Below are 19,372 nucleotides of genomic sequence, written 5' to 3'. Positions count from 1 at the left end.
GTATGGGTTACAGATTACTCAGGAATGAATCACGCTCTTTGGGAAGACACAGAGCCAAAGTCCACAAAATGCATTCATAATTCCCATCTACGCTAAGGTAAGCTGGAATGGAGTCCTACTAGTGGCTGGCCAAACTTTAGACTCGCTTCAGAAATAAGTGGCACGATGCAAGTGCTTTCATTCTTTACATACGAGATCTAACCTTTACAGCACAACTATTTAATATGTTTTGTTTTGATACAACATTTTAACTTTCATATACTGCTTTTCTTCCACCATTTTTTCCCCAGAGTAGATTTTTTAACTGTGTTTGGAATGTTGACTAAGAAATATTTTCTCATTATCAGTGCAGAAGAGAGCCTTTCGTTTCAGTAAAAATGTGTTCACAGTTGAAAAAAGTGGAAAAGGATCTCAACATGGCTGATGTTTCTTGTTTGTAGGCAGAGTTATAAGATACCATAATACTTTCTGCCTTTAAGATTTTGAGTTGTAAGATGAAGAAAATGGACAGCATTGCCTATAGAATGGAAGTGATTTATGTCACACCATCTAGCACAGCAAGAAACCATTCTGGAACACGTGGCTATAATTTGGAATGACTGCCAGATGATGTCATAATTTTGCTTTGGTAACAAGCCCTCATGTTGAAAGTCTCCTTTTGAAAACAATGGGTTTGTCTCACTTAAAATTACAAATGAACAAATCATAAAATGATCATATATTGTGAGGTGGGGAGCAGGTAAAAAAAATGAATTCTAAAGTTATTGTGGGAAAAAACCCACAAGTATTATTTAAAAGAAGAAATCTGTCAAGGTGGCAATGGGGAGAGCCCTTCCAGGTGTTAAAACATCATAGAAAATACTTATTATTTAAGGTATAACTCAACACCTGACTTGACAGGTAGATCCATGAAAACAATAGAAATTCCAAGAAAATTTTAAAAATTTAATGGTAACTGACTAGATGAAAAATGTGGCATTTTGATTCAATGAGAAGGAATATATCATTCAATAAATGGTGTTGGAACAACTATCAGGAAATAAAAATAAAGCTAGTTTCTCCCTTTTTGTATCATGCCAAAAATCAAAATAGATTAAATAGATAATTTTATAATCAGATTTTTAAAAATGAAACGATACTTTTATTTATATGTACACACACATATATATATGTATGTATGTGTATATAAAATTTTACAAGAATCTGAAATGAAAAAAAAAAACCACCAATAATGAAGGCAAAAGGTAAGTGACTGACAAACACCTGTTTTCTTTCATGCTAACACCAGCTTTCGTCTACAAATGAATAAGAAAGTCAGTTGAAAACTGAACAGACAATATGAATAGAGAGCTCCAAAAGAGAAAATGTCAAAGTTCTAACACATGAAAAGAGGCCCAAACTTCACTTATATTTCTTTTATTAAGACTGCTGCTGCTGCTGCTGCTAAGTCGCTTCAGTCGTGTCCAACTCTGTGCGACCCCAGAGACAGCAGTCCACCAGGCTCCCCCGTCCCTGGTATTCTCCAGGCAAGAACACTGGAGTGGGTTGCCATATCCTTCTCCAATGCATGAAAGTGAAAAGTGAAAGTGAAGTTGTTTAGTCGTGTCCGACTCTTAGCAACCCCATGGATTGCAGCCCACCAGGATCCTCTGTCCATGGGATTTTCAATATGGTAAATTTCCACCTGTTACATTAGAGAAGTACAAGATTCATAATTGTCATATTAGCTGAGGTGTCAGGAGAATGAACTTCTTATACTGACTGTTGTGAGTCTGACTTAGGATAACTTATAAGAGGAGAAGTTGGCAAAATTCATCAAAATCTAGTAAGCAAGAATACTATTTTACCCAGCAAGTCCGCTTCACACATTTTTCCTGTAGATAGGCTACATTTATGTGAAAAGGAACAAATATCAATTTTAATTTTTGTGTTATTTGTAACAGAAAAGGATTTAAAAAACCCTAGATATTCATAAGTAAGTAACTTAGAAGATTTTTATTAAAAGTATGTGTATCATTAAAATGGGATACAAAGCAATCATCAAAATGCTGGATGCTTGGGGCTGGTGCACTGGGAGGACCCAGAGGGAGGGTATGGGGAGGGAGGAGGGAGGAGGGTTCAGGATGGGGAGCACGGGTATACCTGTGGCAGATTCATTTTGATGTTTGGCAAAACTAATACAATATTGTAAAGTTTAAAAAAAAAAAAGTAGTGAAACAGCTTTCCTTGTACTGCAAACAACCTTCAGGTTCATTGTTCAGTGAAAAATATCAAGGATTATAAGAGAGTGTATACTTGCCTCCACTGGAGTGAAAATCTAAATGTACATTTTCATGCACATCCTCTGGAAGCATAAGAAATGGTGACATTAGTTTTTCAAGGGGGAAAACTAGGGTGACCACCACAGGAAAAGAAGAGAAACTATTTTCACTGTGAAGCTTTTTTGAATGTTGCAACTATTTCCATACATTAACAACTCAAAACATACCAAACCAAATGTACATTAAAAAAAGAATCCATCATAGTCAAGTTTTAAATTTTCCAGGAAAATAAATGGCTTACTATTTTAAAATTAAGCTTCCTAAGAGACAACAAGCAAATCAAGAATTATATAGTGATTAACCCAAGTATAACATAAAATTTAGGATCCACTCCCAATTAGTAGTACCAAAATTAAAAAAATTTAAATAAATAAAGGACACTGGCTTGGTATCAAAAATGGGTACCTTGTCATTTCTAGTTTTGAAAGACTGATGTGACTTTCAACTGGAGAATAAACAAAATGAGGTACGACAATTCAAAGAAATACCACTCACTCAGCATTAGCAAGAAGTGAACTATGATCACTCAACAGCAGGCATTGACTAAATCCTTAGGCTGAGAAGGAAGGCAGATTCAGAAGACTTCACACTGCATGATATTATTTATATAACATTCTCCAAAAAGCTAAACTATGGGGATGAAAAACAAAGTCATGATTTCCAGCAAACAAAGGGGAAAGGGATGGTTTGACCGCAAAGGGACAGTGTAGGAGAGTTTTCAGGAGTTATTCTGTAACTTGATATAGTTACCCGAATAGTATGCCATTTGGAGAGAGTGTGGCAAAAGTGATGTTAAAGTAGGTCTGGAAGCAAGAATAGCTAAAAATAAAAAATAAAAAGCTGAAGTCAGATATAGAGCAGGAACTATTTCTGTGAGACACAATGTAAGGTCAGATACATGTGCTGGTGTGACCTCTGTGTAAGGTAAGCATATGTGTCACAGGTAATTAACCTCATACAGGGAATAGTAACATCTAATAGTGTGAAGGGATGGGTTAATTTCTAAGTACTGCTGAGATACCTTGTTGAAGAATCAATTTGCTATGTAGTTGATAACAAATATACCACAAGTTAAATGCAGAGAAAAAGTAAAAGAATGTGAATGCTGATGAAATCTCTTAACATCTTAAGGTTGTTTTTTTTTTAATAGTATAGTGTATTCAAAATCCTGAGTCAAAATGCAAAATCCAGAGTCATACAGAATGAAGTCAGTCAGAAAGAGAAAAACAAATATCATATATTAATGCATATATATGGAATCTAGAAAAATGGTACTGACGAGCCTGTTTATAGGGCAGGAATAAAGATGCAGACAGTGGGGGAAGAAGAGGGTGAGATGAACTGAGAATAGGATTGATATATACACACTACCTGTGCAAACTAGATAGCTCATGGGAAACTGCCGTATAGCACAGGGAGCTCAGCTCGGTGCGCTGTGATGACCTAGAGGGTGGGATGGGGGATGCGAGACAGGTCCAAGAGGGAGATGTATATCTGATTCACTTTGTTGTACAGCAGAAACTAACACAACAGTATAAAGCAATTATATGCCAATTTAAAAAATTAATTTTAAAAAGGTATAGTGGAGAAGATTACTTTATTTCACTTAAAAGTTAAATTATTATTATTATTTTTTTTTTTTAACTTTACCATATTGTATTGGTTTTGCCATACATCAACATGAATCTGCCACGGGTGTACATGTGCTCCCTATCCTGAACCCCCCTCCCACCTCCCTCCCCATACCATCCCTCTGGGTCATCCCAGTGCACCAGCCCCAAGCTTCCTGTATCCTGCATTGAACCTGGACTGGTGATTCATTTCTTATATGATATTATACATGTTTTAATGCCATTCTCCCCCTTAAACAGCAAACTATGTCAACACTTGTAAGAAATGTGATAGACAAACATTTAATATTTTAATATAGAAGCAGCCGAAACAATAAAATTGATCAAATTCAGGGTTTTAAAAATCTAACCAGATGGAACATAACCCAATTACCTAGTTTGAGCCAAAACAGGCCAAACTAGCCCCTCTAGTTCTACTCAGTTCAAAGGACTCCTCAAGCTCTGATCTGGGCATCTCTCCTCAAGTGGAATGGATCAGTCCCTTCTCTTACCCCATCCTCTGGCCCCTTCGTTACTCTTCTTCTGCTGTATGTTTATCCCTCACCCCAGAAATATATTCCTGGGTCTGCTTTACAGTCAAGAATATTTTCTTAATAAAGAAAAAATATTAAATGTCTACTAGTGTAAAGGACTTGAGTTAACATCAGATAAACCAGGCTTTGGGCTTCCCAGGTGGCTCAGTGTTAAAGAATCTGCCTGCCAAACAGGAGACACAGGTTTGATCCCTGAAGATCCTCTGGAGAAGGAAATGGCAACACACTCCAGTACTCTTTTTTTTTTTTTAATTTTTTACTGAAGGATAATTGCTTTACAGAATTTTGCTGTTTTCTGTCAAACCTCAACATGAATCAGCTATAGCGATACATATATCCCCTCCGTTTTGAACCTCCCTCCCATCTCCCGCCCCATCCCACCCCTCTAGATTGATACTGAGCCCCTGTTTGAGTATCCTTGCCTGGGAAATCTCATATAGAGAGGAGCGTTACAGCCCATAGGGTCGCAAAACAGTCAGACACAACTGACTGACTAAAAAGCAGCAGCAGAGATGAAAACTTAAGAGTATGCCATCTTTTGTGCCTCCAATCACTGAACTACACAGATTGTCTACCATGTCATTGAGATTTTGCTATCTTTGGCCTTAATCTAGGATTGCTGAAATGTTTTTCACTGCAGTAATATTCTTTTATGATTTTGAGATTCATAACCCCTTTGTAACCACAAAAGGAATTCAAGTCAGTTCTTTGAATTAGGTACCTGTAGCAACTGATTTTCTAAGTGGTACTTTTCAGCCTAAAAGAAGTTCTCAGAGCAAGACACCTTCTCCGGTATCTCAGGAATGTAAGGAACAAAAAACATTATCACATCTCACTAAGTTTCCATGGCTTCTTCAGACCATTCAGTGGACGGAACCAGACAGAAGGAGAAAAAAAACAAATCTGTAATTCCTCTTATTGAGGCTTTTCAGCAAACTGCCTTTTCTTCTGGACCCAGCTCTTTATGTGCAACTCAAAACAGCAAAAATTAAAAGAAAGTCATTCTACAGAGTAGTTTTTGAAGAAAGATGGTTTCTCTAAAGAAAGTGTCTATAAACATGCTACCTTTCCTTTATAACAAGAGAAGCACTTATGATGTGCTCAGATGCTCAGTCATGTCTGACTCTTTGCAAGCCCATTTTTACTCCAGGGGATCTTCCCAACCCAAGGATTGAACCTGTGTCTCTTATGTCTCCTGCATTGGCACAGGGATTCTTTACCACTTGCACCATCTGGGCAGCCCTGCTGTTTATATATACTAATTGAGCTTCCTAGGTGCTGCTAGCGGAGAAGGCGATGGCACCCCACTCCAGTACTCTTGCCTGGAAAATTCCGTGGACGGAGGAGCCTGGTAGGCTGCAGTCCATGGGGTCGCTGAGGGTCGGACACGACTGAGCGACTTCTCTTTCACTTTTCACCTTCATGCGTTGGAGAAGGAAATGGCAACCCACTCCAGTGTTCTTGCCTAGAGGATCCCAGGGACGGGGGAGCTTGGTGGGCTGCCATCTATGGGGTCGCACAGAGTCGGACACGACTGAAGAGACTTAGCAGCAGCAGCAGCAGCAGATGCTGCTAGTGGTAAAAAAAAATACCCGCCTGCGAATGGAGGAGATGGAGGAGATGCAGTTTCTATCCTTGGGTTTGGAAGACCCTCTGGAGAAGGGCATGGTAACCCACTCCAGTATTCTTGCCTGGAGAATCCCACGGACAGAGGAGCCTGGTGGGCTATAGGCTGTAGGGTCACAAAGAGTTGGACACGACTGAAGCGACTTAGCACGCATGCAAATAAAAAACAAAGTATGCAGTTTACTGAAAGTGGTGGCCAAATATTTCTATTCTTCCAAAAGCTAGAATAAGTATTGAAGTGAGCAACTGCATCTCAAAGAGGAAGGCTTCAAGTGTACTAAAGGTATGGCACACTGAAGCCAACAGAGAGTGCTCATCTTATTTAGCAAATAAAGAAGAAACATGGTCCTCCAAGCTGGGAATGGAGGGAAAACACATGTAGAGGAAGAGTTATGGGATTTCCTTCTGATTTCCTCTCCTAGAGTATTTTCCTCTCGATCCAACAACAAAAAATTATGACTTAGTATAACTACCTACACCTAAAGAGCACTTACATATACCAGGAACATCCCCCAGACTCTGCATAGTGCAACGTATGTAGTCCACAGCCACCCTACGACGACGGTACACAAAGGAACTATGCTTATCTCCATGTTGCCTATGAGAATTGAGTCACAGAGAGGTTAAGTAATTTTCCCTAAATCACATGTCTAGGAAGTGGCAGAACTAAATCCTGCAATCAATCAGCTCACTTACTATGTGTCTGAGCAATTTCCATAAATTCTGTAGCTCTCAGCCTCCTCATCTGCAAAATGGAACAGTGCTTTTTCACTAAGAGCACTTTGGGAATACAGTGAAATAATCCATAATGCACTAAGCACTACGGTCGGCTTACAGTATCCCCTACTTCATTCTCCCCAGAGAAGACGTGCTTACTGATAGAAAGTGAGGACATAAGAACACAGACATTTCTTGCCTCTATCTCTCCCAGCTTCACTGAGATTTAATTAACACGTGATGTGTACATTTAGCTTAGGTGTGCAAAGTGTCAGTTTCATACATGTATATATTGGGGTCATTACCTCCACAGTGTTAGCAATTACCTCCTCTAACCGTACCTTTTAGGAGATACTGGTGTCAAAAAGTGAATCTGAAGTAGTCACATACAAAGAGTAACCAGAAAAACACCACAGACAGACAGGAAACAGACAGACAGACAGAATTTGGAAATGTTTACATCCTAAAGTTAAAACAGTACACCCAAAGGCAAAAAAGAACTTTCACTGCAGAAGCCAAATGAATATAAAATAAATCTGCTAAATCCAGAATGAATGTGTTTCTGTGCCAAACCTAAGGCAGCAAGAGATTAACAATGTAAACACAACAGCTTGATAAAAATTTTCTGAACAGGTATGAGAAGTCAAAGGGAGAAGCTCTTGGTGCTATTGATAAAGGACTTCACCCAGCCATCAGGGAGAAAAGGCATAAATATTTATTCAAATTGCAGTTCAAATCAATGGAAAGGTTAATGAGTCCATTCTGCTGATGGCACAGGCCCTGCAGCCCGCATGCAGGACAAGGACAGAACCTGCAGAACTTCACAGAGAAAGAAACCTTTGCCAGGGCTCGAGCTGTGTTAGTGAAAGACAACAGGTCTAATGGCCAGTTGTGGAATTAATCAATTGTAACAACCAACAGGATGTGTGGTATTCTAATACATTTTGTATTTTGTATTATTTTTGCTTCTTTTAATTTTCATAACCCATTACTTAGAAAAAAATCTGGAGATAGGAGCAATGGAAAGGATGAGGTAGACTCGAGAGATAATTTAAAATTTATGAGAAAGAAAACGATACATGCTGTTTTGAACACTGACTTGTATCCAAAGAAAGCTTTTTAAATTTAAACATTTTAAAATTTACAAAGAGGAACACACTATGTAAAATATTTCTGTATGGAATCATTGCAGTTGGTTTCTACTTTCACTTAATAACTATTTGCTGATTGAATGTATTAAGACACAGTGTGGTTGAGAAACCACAGTTTCAATGTATTGAAACTCAATTCAGCGTATCTATATTAAACATTTCTTATGTTTAAATGCTGGTACTGGAGGACATATAAGGATTAAAAAAGGCATAATTCTGCCATCCAGTGGGATAAGGTAAGTCCCAAGGCTACATGTCACAGAGACTCAATACAGAATAAAATGATTTGATAAACTGCAGTGAAAGTTAAGAGAAGAGAAATTGAAGATCAGAAAAATCTGCATGAAAAATGCTACATCTATATTTGAGCGACATTTCTTTGGGAAATGAGGGTAGCAAGGGATCCTAGGATCTGTGAACTGGAGGTGCAAAGATATGTCATGAGATCACTACAAGAAGTTCGAAATCATCCATGCTTTTATAGTTGTTTTACCTAAAATAATGACTGCCTGATGAAGATAGCTGTCTTGGTCCAATCAGAATTATGACCAGTATTTACAAATCTGGGAGCCACTACAGCAAATTTCAGGTAAGCATTTATCTGCTGTGCTACTCTTTCTAACCCTGCTAGAAAACTATTGAGCTCCAGCTGAGATACTTCATTAACTGGAGGCCATTCTAGAATGAGATATGGCAACAATGTGAAAAGCTTGGAAACTGAAGGGTGGTCTTAACCTCACTGTAAGGGAGGTATATCTTACAGTCCATGTACTAGATAAGTCCATCAATGACGGCACTTTATAGATTTCAAAAGTGAAATTGTATTTCCAGCCTAGAGGCTGGATGTTGATGAAATGATTCTTATGACGCAAACAAATGCTACTTATAATAGGATTATCTACCTTTTCCTACCAGTACTTTTGTGGAACCGTACAAAATCTGTGCAACATTTCTGTAAAGAAGGCATTATAAACATTGAATGGACTCCTTAGGTTCCTTGATGAACCCAGAAAGAGACTAAATAACTTGCCTATGTTCAAAAGTAACAAGAGACAGAACCAAAACTCAAACCAAGACCAATTGGGGAGAAGACAGTTTTCTCTATAGAATATGTTCTCTAGCCAATTAAGTTCACAGAGGCAAAGGAGCATACCCTCCAGTGGACTCTCATAGAAAGCACACATAAAGCAAATGGACACTGCTCTTTTCTTCACCATCCTAAAGTGAAAGTGAAAGTTGCTCAGTCGTGTCCAACTCTTTGCAACCCCATGGACTATACAGTGCATGGAATTCTCCAGGTGAGAATACTGAAGTGGGTAGCCTTTCCCTTCTCCAGGGGATCTTGCCATCCCAGGAATCGAACCCAAGTCTCCCGCATTGCAGGTGGATTCTTCAGCAGCTGAGCCACCAGGGAAGCCCAGGAATACTGGAGTGGGTAGCCTGTTTCTTCTCCAGTGGATCTTTCCAACCCGTGAATCGAATCAGGGTCTCCTGCATTGCAGGTGGATTCTTTACCAACTGAGCTACCAGGGAAGATTCAGCATGCTAAGTGCAACAAAAGGCATAACGCTGTTCCTGGGATGAGAAAATGCTTGGGATGCGAAAGGATGTAGAAAATAGTAAGTTGTGTCTTTTCAAAATAAATTACAGGAGACATTGCATCTTAAATTGTTATAACTCTTACATGAATTCATTGGGTTAAAATCATAATCATTTATTAAGGATAACTAGGTAACTATTTCCTTAGAGATCTTTCATATTAGGTTAAGAGGAAATAAGCTTAAAAGAATCATGATTTGGGGATTCCAAAAGAGGAGACTTTACCATCCGTGAAAATTTAAAAAATATGTGAAACTTAATAGTGTGTAGTATTCAATTAGTTATTGATACATGATATTATTTATTATTATTATATTAGTGTCATTATTTACGCAGACTAGCAAACCTGGAGGTCTGTAAGATGCATTCTACAAGGTGAGTAGAACACTGAAGTATAGTATGATTAGGAGAAAAGCACTATGTGGAATCAGCAGAGACCAAAAGAAGGGCACAGGACAGTGCTTATGATGATAACGGAGCTCCCAAAGGAAGGCAGTGCCAAAGAATGCTCAAGCTACCACACAATTGCACTCATCTCACACGCCAGCAAAGTAACGCTCAAAATTCTCCAAGCCAGGATTCAAACGTACATGACCCATGAACTTCCAGATGTTCAAGCTGGATTTAGAAAAGGCAGAGGAACCAGAGATCAAATTGCCAACATCCGTTGGATCGTAGAAAAAGCAAGAGTGTTCCAGAAAAACATCTACTTTTATTTTACTGACTAAACCAAAGGCTTTGACTGTGTGGATCATGACAAACAGTGGAAAATTCTTCAAGAGATAGAAATACCAGACCACCTTACCTGCCTACTAAGAAATCTGTATGCAGGTCAGGAAACAACAGTTAGAACTGGACATGGAAGAGCAGACTGGTTCCAAACTGGGAAAGGAGTACGTCAACGCTGTATATTGTCACACTGTTTATTTAACTTATATGCAGAGTACATCATGAGAAACACTGGGCTGAATCAAGATTGCTGGGAGAAATATCAATAACCTCAGATACACAGATGATACCACCCTATGGCAGAAAGAGGAGAAGAACTAAAGAGCTTCTTGATGAAATTGAAAAAAGAGAGTGAAAAAGTTGGCTTAAAACTAAACATTCAAAAATTAAGATCATGGCATCTGGTCCCATCACTTCATGGCAAATAGATAGGGAAACAATGGAAATAGTGAGAAACTTTATTTTTTGGGCTCTAAACTCACTGCAGATGGTGACTGCAGCCATGAAATCTGCTTGATCTTTGGAAGAAAAGCTATGACCAACCTAGACAGCATATTAAAAAGCAAAGACATTACTTTGCCAACAAAGGTCCACCTAGTCAAAGTTATGGTTTTTCCAGTGGTCATGTATGGATGTCAGGGTTGGACTATAAAGAGATCTGAGCACTGAAGAATTGATGCTTTAGAACTGTGGTGTTGGAGAAGACTCTTGAGAGTCCCTTGGACTGCAAGGAGATTCAACCAGCCAGTCCTAAAGGACATCAGTCCTGAATATTCATTGGAAGGACTGATTCTGAAGCAGAAACTCCAATACATTGGGCACCTGATCCAAAGAACTGACTCATTGGAAAAGACCCTGATGCTGGGAAAGATTGAAGGTATGAGGAGAAGGGGACAACAGAAGATGAAATTGTAGGATGGCATCACTGACTCGATGGACGTGAGTTTGAGCAAGCTCTGGGAGTTGGTGACGGACAGGGAGGCCTGACGAGCTGCAGTCTGTGGCATCACAATGAGCTGGACACGACTGAGCAACCGAAATGAACTGAGGACACATCCATGGTTACCATTCTGGCTTTTGAATATTATCTTTAAACTCTCCCCAAGTTCTGACAGACTCACACGCCACTCCCAAATCACACAGTTCCGTTCCCAGAAACCCCGCACACCACACACACTGTGTATGGACTATGTTTTGACAAAGCATCCATATACTCAAACAATATACTATTTGCTAATAAAAAGATAAAGCATATGTTGAGAAGCATAACCATTGCCTCCGCATTCGAGAATGCAACATACCCACTATACCATAAGGAATCTATGTGCTTGCTTCCAATGTATGGTAGTGTAACCCCTTTAATAGAAGTGCATTCCTTAATCATTCCCCTTAAAATAGCTTCTAGAACACATCCACTTTGTCTACCTAAGATCAGAAAGATGAGAGGACATTTTAAGCTTCATCGTTATTGTGGCTATCTCCTTTAGTCTTTTCTAATTATGAGAAGATGAAAAAATGTGAATCTTGAGTTTTACTCTAAATCAGGGACATTGTTTTATTTGTTAACTGTTTCCATGTTTGCGTCAGGACCTCTTTATACTCTTAACAAGTATTAAGAGTGCAAATAACTTTCGTTTACATAGGTTAAAGCTATTTACCATTTAAAAATCCAAAATTTTTAATGCTTCCTTAATAACTAATTTTAAAATACAGATGTAGAAAAGAAACACATGGTTTCTAGGAGAAAAGGGAATGAGGAGGGATAAGCTGGGTGATTGCGATCAACATATACACACAGCTATATATAAAATAGATAACTAATAAGGACCTGCACTATAGCATAGGGAACTCTACTCAATACTCTGTAATGGTCTATGTGGGGAAAGAAGGTAAAAAAAGGAGTAAATGTGTATGTATAACTGATTCACTTTGCTGTATACCTGAAAATAACACAACACTGTAAATCAGTTATACTCCAATAATTTTTTTTAAAAAAGACATCACATGATGCCATAGGTGGTATATTTTTTATAAAAATTTCAAAAACAAAATAAATAAGCACAGAGTGGCCTTGTTTTATATTTGTGCAAATCTCTGTAATTTGGGGCTTAATAGAAGACAGATTCTTGTATCTGCTTCTGCGTTCAATCTGTTGCCGTACTGTATATCATGTAGCCTCTGGGAAATTCAACTCTACACTCAGGAGAGAATCAGACTGAAAAAGGCAAATAATAAGCCCGTATTATGAAAATACGTTGACCTCGCAGACCACCAGAAAGGCGAAGAATGTCAGGGACCCCACAGGTCTCTGGATCACCATTTGGTTCAAATACACTACACTATCCTAAAGTGATTGCTCAGAAAAATAGGTTAGTTTCAATATTTCCTTCCTATACTTTTGTGCTTTGTTGAGAATGTTTAAATTAAAACCCCATTATCTTAAATATTGGTACAGTTTTGATTCTTTAGGATGTACCTTTATGAAAACAAGTAGGATCGGCTGAATCCTGTTAACCAACCAGTGATCTGTTCACAAGTACGACACAGGATTGCAATTCTATCCACGACTACAAAGGTTTTTCCTGTAGTCAAACTGTGTTTGCTTTCTCCAGGGAAACCTGTTAACTATTAACAATTGCTACACTACTTAGAGTGGGTAGCACCTTTGTCTCCAGGGAAGTCAGGGAAACTTTGGAGAGAGTATAGGTTACCCCAGGTGTTCTCACCAGGAGCAAAAGAACTGGGATGCACACAGCCGACACCTGTCAATCACTGTTTTCCAGCTGCCCCCACCAGGGGGATGTGTCTTCCTAGATCCTCTAACTTTGGCTGTGCATCAGTAAACCAGCCCTCCTTCCCCCGTCCCAGTCTGAGGGCAAGCCATCTAGAAAGAGATGTGGGTGCTGACTGATGGAAGTCAGGCAAGCACCCAGGGAGGCTAACATCTGCTCTACCACCAGTCAGAAATCAAATTGTTGAGTCTTTTACATTAGGCATTGCAATGACTCAACTAGTACAACTGTTTCATCAGCCTCTATTCCAAAATAAGTTGCACTCACAGTTCAAGAGAAAATGGCCCTATTTACAGCCACCTGATCTTGCTACTTGCTATAACAGTAATACATCTTCAGTGGACAGATACATTTTTTAAATGCTTGAAAGTATTTTAATTCCATGAATAATAAGAAACACTCAAATCAATAAGAATTTAATCAAGTGAATAATACAAACATATAGTTGACCCTTGAACAATGTAGGTTTGAACCAGGAAGGTCCACTTATACTTAGAATTTTTTTAATAGTAAATTGAAGTACTGTCCTACTACACGGAGCTACGTGGGTGGCTCAGTGGTAAAGAATCTGCCTGCCAGTGCAGAACCACAGGTGGCAAGGTTGATCCCTGCATTAGAAAGATCCTCAGGAGGAGGAGGAGGAAATGGCAATTCACTCCAGTATTCTTGCCAAGATAATCCCATGGACAGTGAGCCTGGCAGGCTACAGTCCATGGGGTTGCAAAGAGTCAGACATGACTGAGCATGCATGCAAAAAGTATCTACTACAGGATCTAAGGCTGAATAAATCCATGGATATAGAACTGCAAATAGAAGGAATTAACATAGAGAGAGAACAAACAAGTTATACAAGGATTTTCAACTGGGAGAAGGAGTAGTGTCACAACCCTCAAGGGACAACTGTATATTAGGTTAACACTTAATAAACATCGATAATTATCTCCCTGAGCTTTTGTTTTGTGTCTTGAGCCTATGCTTTCCTATGGCACTCAGCTATTCAGAGATTTAGGACACTCTTTATTTCATCAGAATAGGGCATCATATATGTTTTAGATTTAATCACCTAAAACTCAGGGGTGATACCAGCTTTATAAACTCTTTGAGCCCTTCTAAACACTAATGATCTTTTTTTTAAATAACAGGAATTATTGAAAGCAAGTATTAAGGTTAAGAGCTAAGAGATACATATTTGCATGAATTTAGATTTACAGTGTACAATTTTCTGGGCACATTTTATGGAAACAGATGGCTTGAAATAATATTTGACTTCATTAGGTCAAAACTAATGTTATCTATATATGCACTCGTATGTTAATAGCAACACTGTTCACAGTAGCCAAGGCGTGGAAATAATCTTCTAAACATTCACTGATGGATGAATGGATAAAGCAGCTGTGGTGTGTGTGTATACACACACACACACACACACACACACACACACACACACATGTATATATAAATGGAACACCATCCAGCCTTTAAAAGGAACAAAATAATGCCATTTGCAGCAACACAGATGCAACTAGAGATGATCATACTAGTGAAGTTAGTCAGAAACGGAAAGACAAACATCATATGATATCACTCATATGTGGAATCTAAAATATGACACAAATGAATGTATCTTCCAAACAGAAGCAGACTCAAAAGCATAGAGAACACACTTGTGGTTGCCAAAGGGAGGGGAAAAAAAGAGGGATGCGCTGGGAGCACGGGGTTGGCAGACGTCAACTATTACATTTAGAATGGATAAATAACATGATCCTAGGGTGTAGCACAGGGAACTATAGCCAATCTTTTGGGATAAACCATAGTGGAAAAGAATCTAAAAATAATGTATATATGTGTAGAACTCCATTTCCTCTAAGGCAAAAATTAGAGTGCTCACTTCAACAGCATATATACTAAAATTGAAATGATACAGAGAAGATTAGCATGGCCCTGTGCAGGGACGACACACACATTTGTGGAGCATTTCATATTTGTTCCCAGCAAGATCCTCTACGACCCGCCTCCTAGAGCAATGGAAATGAAAATAAATAAATACATAAGTGGGACCTAATTAAACATAAAAGCTTTTGCACAGCAAAGGAAACTATAAACAAGGTGAAAAGACAACCCTAAGAATGGGAGAAAATAATGGCAAGTGAAACAACTGAAAAGGATTAATTTCCAAACTATACAAGCAGCTCATACAACTCAACATCAGAAAAACAAGCGATTCAATCAAAAAGTGGCCAAAAGACCTAAACAGACATTGCTCCAAAGACAAACAGATGGCTAATAAACACATGGAAAGATGCTCAACATCGCTTATTATTAGAAATGCAAATCAAAACTACAAGGAGATATCACCTCATAGTTGTCAGAATGGCCATCATCAAAAAAAATCTACAAACCAAATGCTGGAGAGGGTGTGGAGAAAAGGGAACCCTCTCGCACTGTTGGTGAGAAAATAAATTATACAGCCACTATGGAAGACAGTATGGAGATTCCTTAAAAATTTAGGAATAAAACTACCATACTACCCAGCAATACCACTTCTAGACATACACCCTAAGGAAACAAATATTGAAAAATACACATGTAACCAAATGTTCATTGCAGCACTATTTACAAGAGCTAGGACATGGAAGCAACCTAAATGTCCATCAACAGATGAATGAATAAAGAAACTGTGGTGTGTGTATATATATATATATATATATATTCAATAGAACATCACTCAGCCATGAAAAGGAAGGTATCTGCATCACTGCTAATAAGGTAGATGAACCTAGAGCCTATTATACAGAGTGAAGTAAATCAGAAAAACAAATATCATATATTAATGCATATATATGGAATTTAGAAAGAGGGTACTAATCAATCTCCTTGCAGGGTAGCAATGGAGATGCAGACATAGTCAACTATACTTCAGTAATAAACAAAAATATTCTCTGATATATTAGCACTCATCTCTAAAGACTCTCTTTTTGGATATTTAATAGTTTTCAATTCTAATATATCCTTGTGAGCAGGTATAAAGAAACTATTAAGTCAAAATAATTAACAACATAGCTTTTACTTTTTAACAAGCCGCTCAAATGATACAAAGACCTTTAAAAATAGGAGAAACAAAGACAATCTTCCAGAAGCTATCTATAATGTAATTTAGAAATAGTTTAAATGCTGTTCAGTTGAAATGATTTCCATAATTGTCTACTAGTTTTCTGTTGCTGTTGTAATAAATTCGCAAAATCAAGGGGGGTATAAAATGATACAACTGCACTATTTTATACTTTTATGGTTAAAAGGCTGACACAGATTCCACTGGGATAAAATCATGGTGTCAACAGTGCTGAGTTCCTTCCTTGTCCCCTCAAACTTTAGGGGAGAATCCAATTTCTTGCTTTTTTCAGTTCCCAGAGGCTGGCTGCCCACACTGCTTCATCTTCAAGGCTAGTGGTGGTGAGTCAGGTCCTTCTGTTGCCTCCCTCTGATCTCCTGTTCTGCCCCCCACCTCCACTTTTAAGAACCCCTGTGATTATACTGGGTCCACTCAAATAATCCAGAATAATTTCTCTACTTTAAGATGAATGTATTTGCAACCTTAACCCTATTTGCAACCTTAATTTGTTTGCCGTATTCACCAGGAATGGGGATTAGGACTTAGAGATCTTTGGGGGATGAGGAGATGATTCTGTCTACCACAAGCTGATATTGATTCATTTAATAATTATCAATACTCTCATCTAAACAGGCATCAGTTTAGATGCTTAAAACATAAACAGCAAGGCTCAATCTTTACATTCAAAGACTTAATGTATTAACTGTTTGAAGGCACAGGGAAAGATAAACATTGAAATTCTTTTGTAGAAAAATGTACAATCTAATGGGACAGATGTCTTTGAAATATATGAATTCTAAAGAAAGATCGTAAACATGCCAATTTCCTTTGAAAGACTTCTTCTGAAATGAGAAATGACAAAAATAATAGTAAGCTAATTGATTCATCATTCATAGGCTTAAAGAGGTAAGAAATCAGAGGAAATAGCTATCAGATAAATCGTGCCTGGTTCAGAGCTTGCTTAGTGAGTGTTTTCATTTATATTTTTCTTACAATATTTTCTTAAATTTTGCAGACTTCTCATTCTAAAGAATTAGATCATAAAAAATGATGTGTGCATGACAAGCTTTCTTGATGGTTTCTGGCAAGGAGTGGCAAGAATCTAATTCACACTACTATCCATGTATCCAAAAATTGGTTAGGATGTATTTTTAAATCAATCCTATTAAATGAATTTTAAGATTTGGAAGTGCACTAAGCACTTAATTATTCAGAGCCTGGTTTCTATGGCTTGTCTCTTAACTGGTCTTAAGCTACTCAACCCCCTCTGCTTGCGAATAGCACTCACAGACACTGATGGTTTAACTACTCATTAGTGATGCTGACAGAAGGCAAAGTCCAATATCAACTTAGGAATAAAATTAAGGCTTTGTGATTTATTTTGTAGGTCTTTTATTTATTTATTTAATTTTTGCTGCACCACAGGGCATGTGGGATCTTAGTCCCATGACCAGGGAATGAATTCATGTCTTCTGCTGTGGAAGCACCGAGTCCTAACCATGGGACCACTAGGGTAGTCCCTTCTAAATCTTTACCATGAAAACCTCAAGGCATAGAAATGTGAAGACCTGAGTGGAGTTATCATTTTGGATAAACATAGATGAAGATGGTCTGTGATTCTGGAGATGTATAGAAAACCTGTTCATCCTTCTTCTCAGTTCCATGACATTATGATTACTTCAGTCAGATTCTGGAGCCAGAATTTGTTCTGTAGACTCTGAATAAATTATGCTACTACTCACTGGTACTTACACAGAATTATAGAGAACGTTCGGTCAGCAAGACATACTGACCATACCTCACTGATTAAACATTACAGACTGTATTATACCTCTCTATCACAGTAGGCCTGATAAACCCCTGCACACTTCCCCTAGAGAGAGGAGCAACATTATGCCAAAGAGATGAACATGCAGACCAATAAACCCCTGTCTGTCTGTTCTCACGATATTCACCTTTTTATGTGCAGACAATAAAAAGAGGAGTGCAAAGTACAGCAGAGTAATAGAGCCTATCTAGATCCAGCGGCAAGGAGTTAAGATCCAGACACTATAAGATAAATTAGGCAAGGACAGTACCCATCTCAAAAAGCAGAATTCATCGGTGTCCCATCCAAGAATAAGCTCTTTAAAGAAATAACAATCTGATTGTCAGCAAAACACACTGAAAATCAGTTTTGGAAAAATGAGACTTTCCAAGAAGTAACTAGAATCTTTCTCAATCAAACTGTTTTTTTTTTTTCTTTTGAATATTTAGCACTTGTTCTGTGTGTGTGTGTGTGTGTGTGTGTGTGTGTGTGTGTGTACACACACATATGGGCTTCCTTGGCTCAGATGGTAGAGAATCTGCTGGCAATATAGGAGACCCAGGTTTCATCCCTAAGTTGGGAAGATCCTCAGGGGAAGGGAATGGTTACTAACTCCAGTATCCTTGCCTGAGGAATCCCATGGACACAAGAACTTGGCAGGCTGCTGTGCATGGGGTTATAAAGAGATAAACACAACTGAGCGACTATCATGTATATGTGCACGCGTGCTAAGTTGCTTCAGTTGTGTCCAACTCCGAGACTCCACGGGCTGTAGCCTGCTAAGTCTTCCTGGTTCATTGGATTGTCTGAGCAAGAATACTGGAGTGGATTGCCATGCCCTCCTCCAGGGGATCTTCCTGACTCAGGGATTGAACCCACACCTCTTACACATGTATTTAGAAACATAAATGTGAGAATTTTTGTCAAAAATTAAAACAAGATTTAAATGTTTTTCTCAATGTTTTCCTCCAAGTTTGCTGATGACAGAGAAAGCAGGCATCCCCCCAAACCCCTCAGGAATTTCGTTAACAGCAAGTATAAGTACAAGGGCTGTTCAATTCATGGAATTGTGCATCAGTTTCAAATAACATTTACTGAAATTCTCCAGGTGAGAACACTCGAGTGGGTAGCCTTTCCCTTCTCCAGGAGATCTTCCCACCCAGGGAGTGAACCCAGGTCTCCGGCACTGCAGGTGGGTGGTTTACCAGCTGAGCTACCAGGGAAGCCCGTTGAGAATGGACACTGAGCTAAATAGTAGCACCTGAAGAAATAACAACATAAAAACAAACAAAACTTCTAAACAAAATCCTGATCTTAAATACTCAGAATCAAATGCATAAATAAAAAATCACTCTAG

General features: G+C 38.4%; 1 protein-coding gene and 1 non-coding gene across 10 annotated transcripts in view; one reads left to right on the top strand and one right to left on the bottom strand.

The window, feature by feature from the left end:
* The window catches only part of RBMS3 (RNA binding motif single stranded interacting protein 3), an 803,408-nt gene that overhangs the window by 248,785 nt on the left and 535,251 nt on the right, over positions 1-19,372 (bottom strand). The gene's annotated exons all lie outside the window — the stretch shown is intronic.
* LOC139178741 (U6 spliceosomal RNA) lies at positions 14,980-15,085 on the top strand. The gene has a single exon (XR_011563234.1). It is a non-coding gene; the product is annotated as a U6 spliceosomal RNA (small nuclear RNA).

This window comes from Bos indicus, chromosome 22 (assembly GCF_029378745.1).
Source record: "Bos indicus isolate NIAB-ARS_2022 breed Sahiwal x Tharparkar chromosome 22, NIAB-ARS_B.indTharparkar_mat_pri_1.0, whole genome shotgun sequence".
NCBI classification, from domain to species: domain Eukaryota; kingdom Metazoa; phylum Chordata; class Mammalia; order Artiodactyla; family Bovidae; genus Bos; species Bos indicus.
This window is presented reverse-complemented; position numbering and strand designations above follow the sequence as displayed.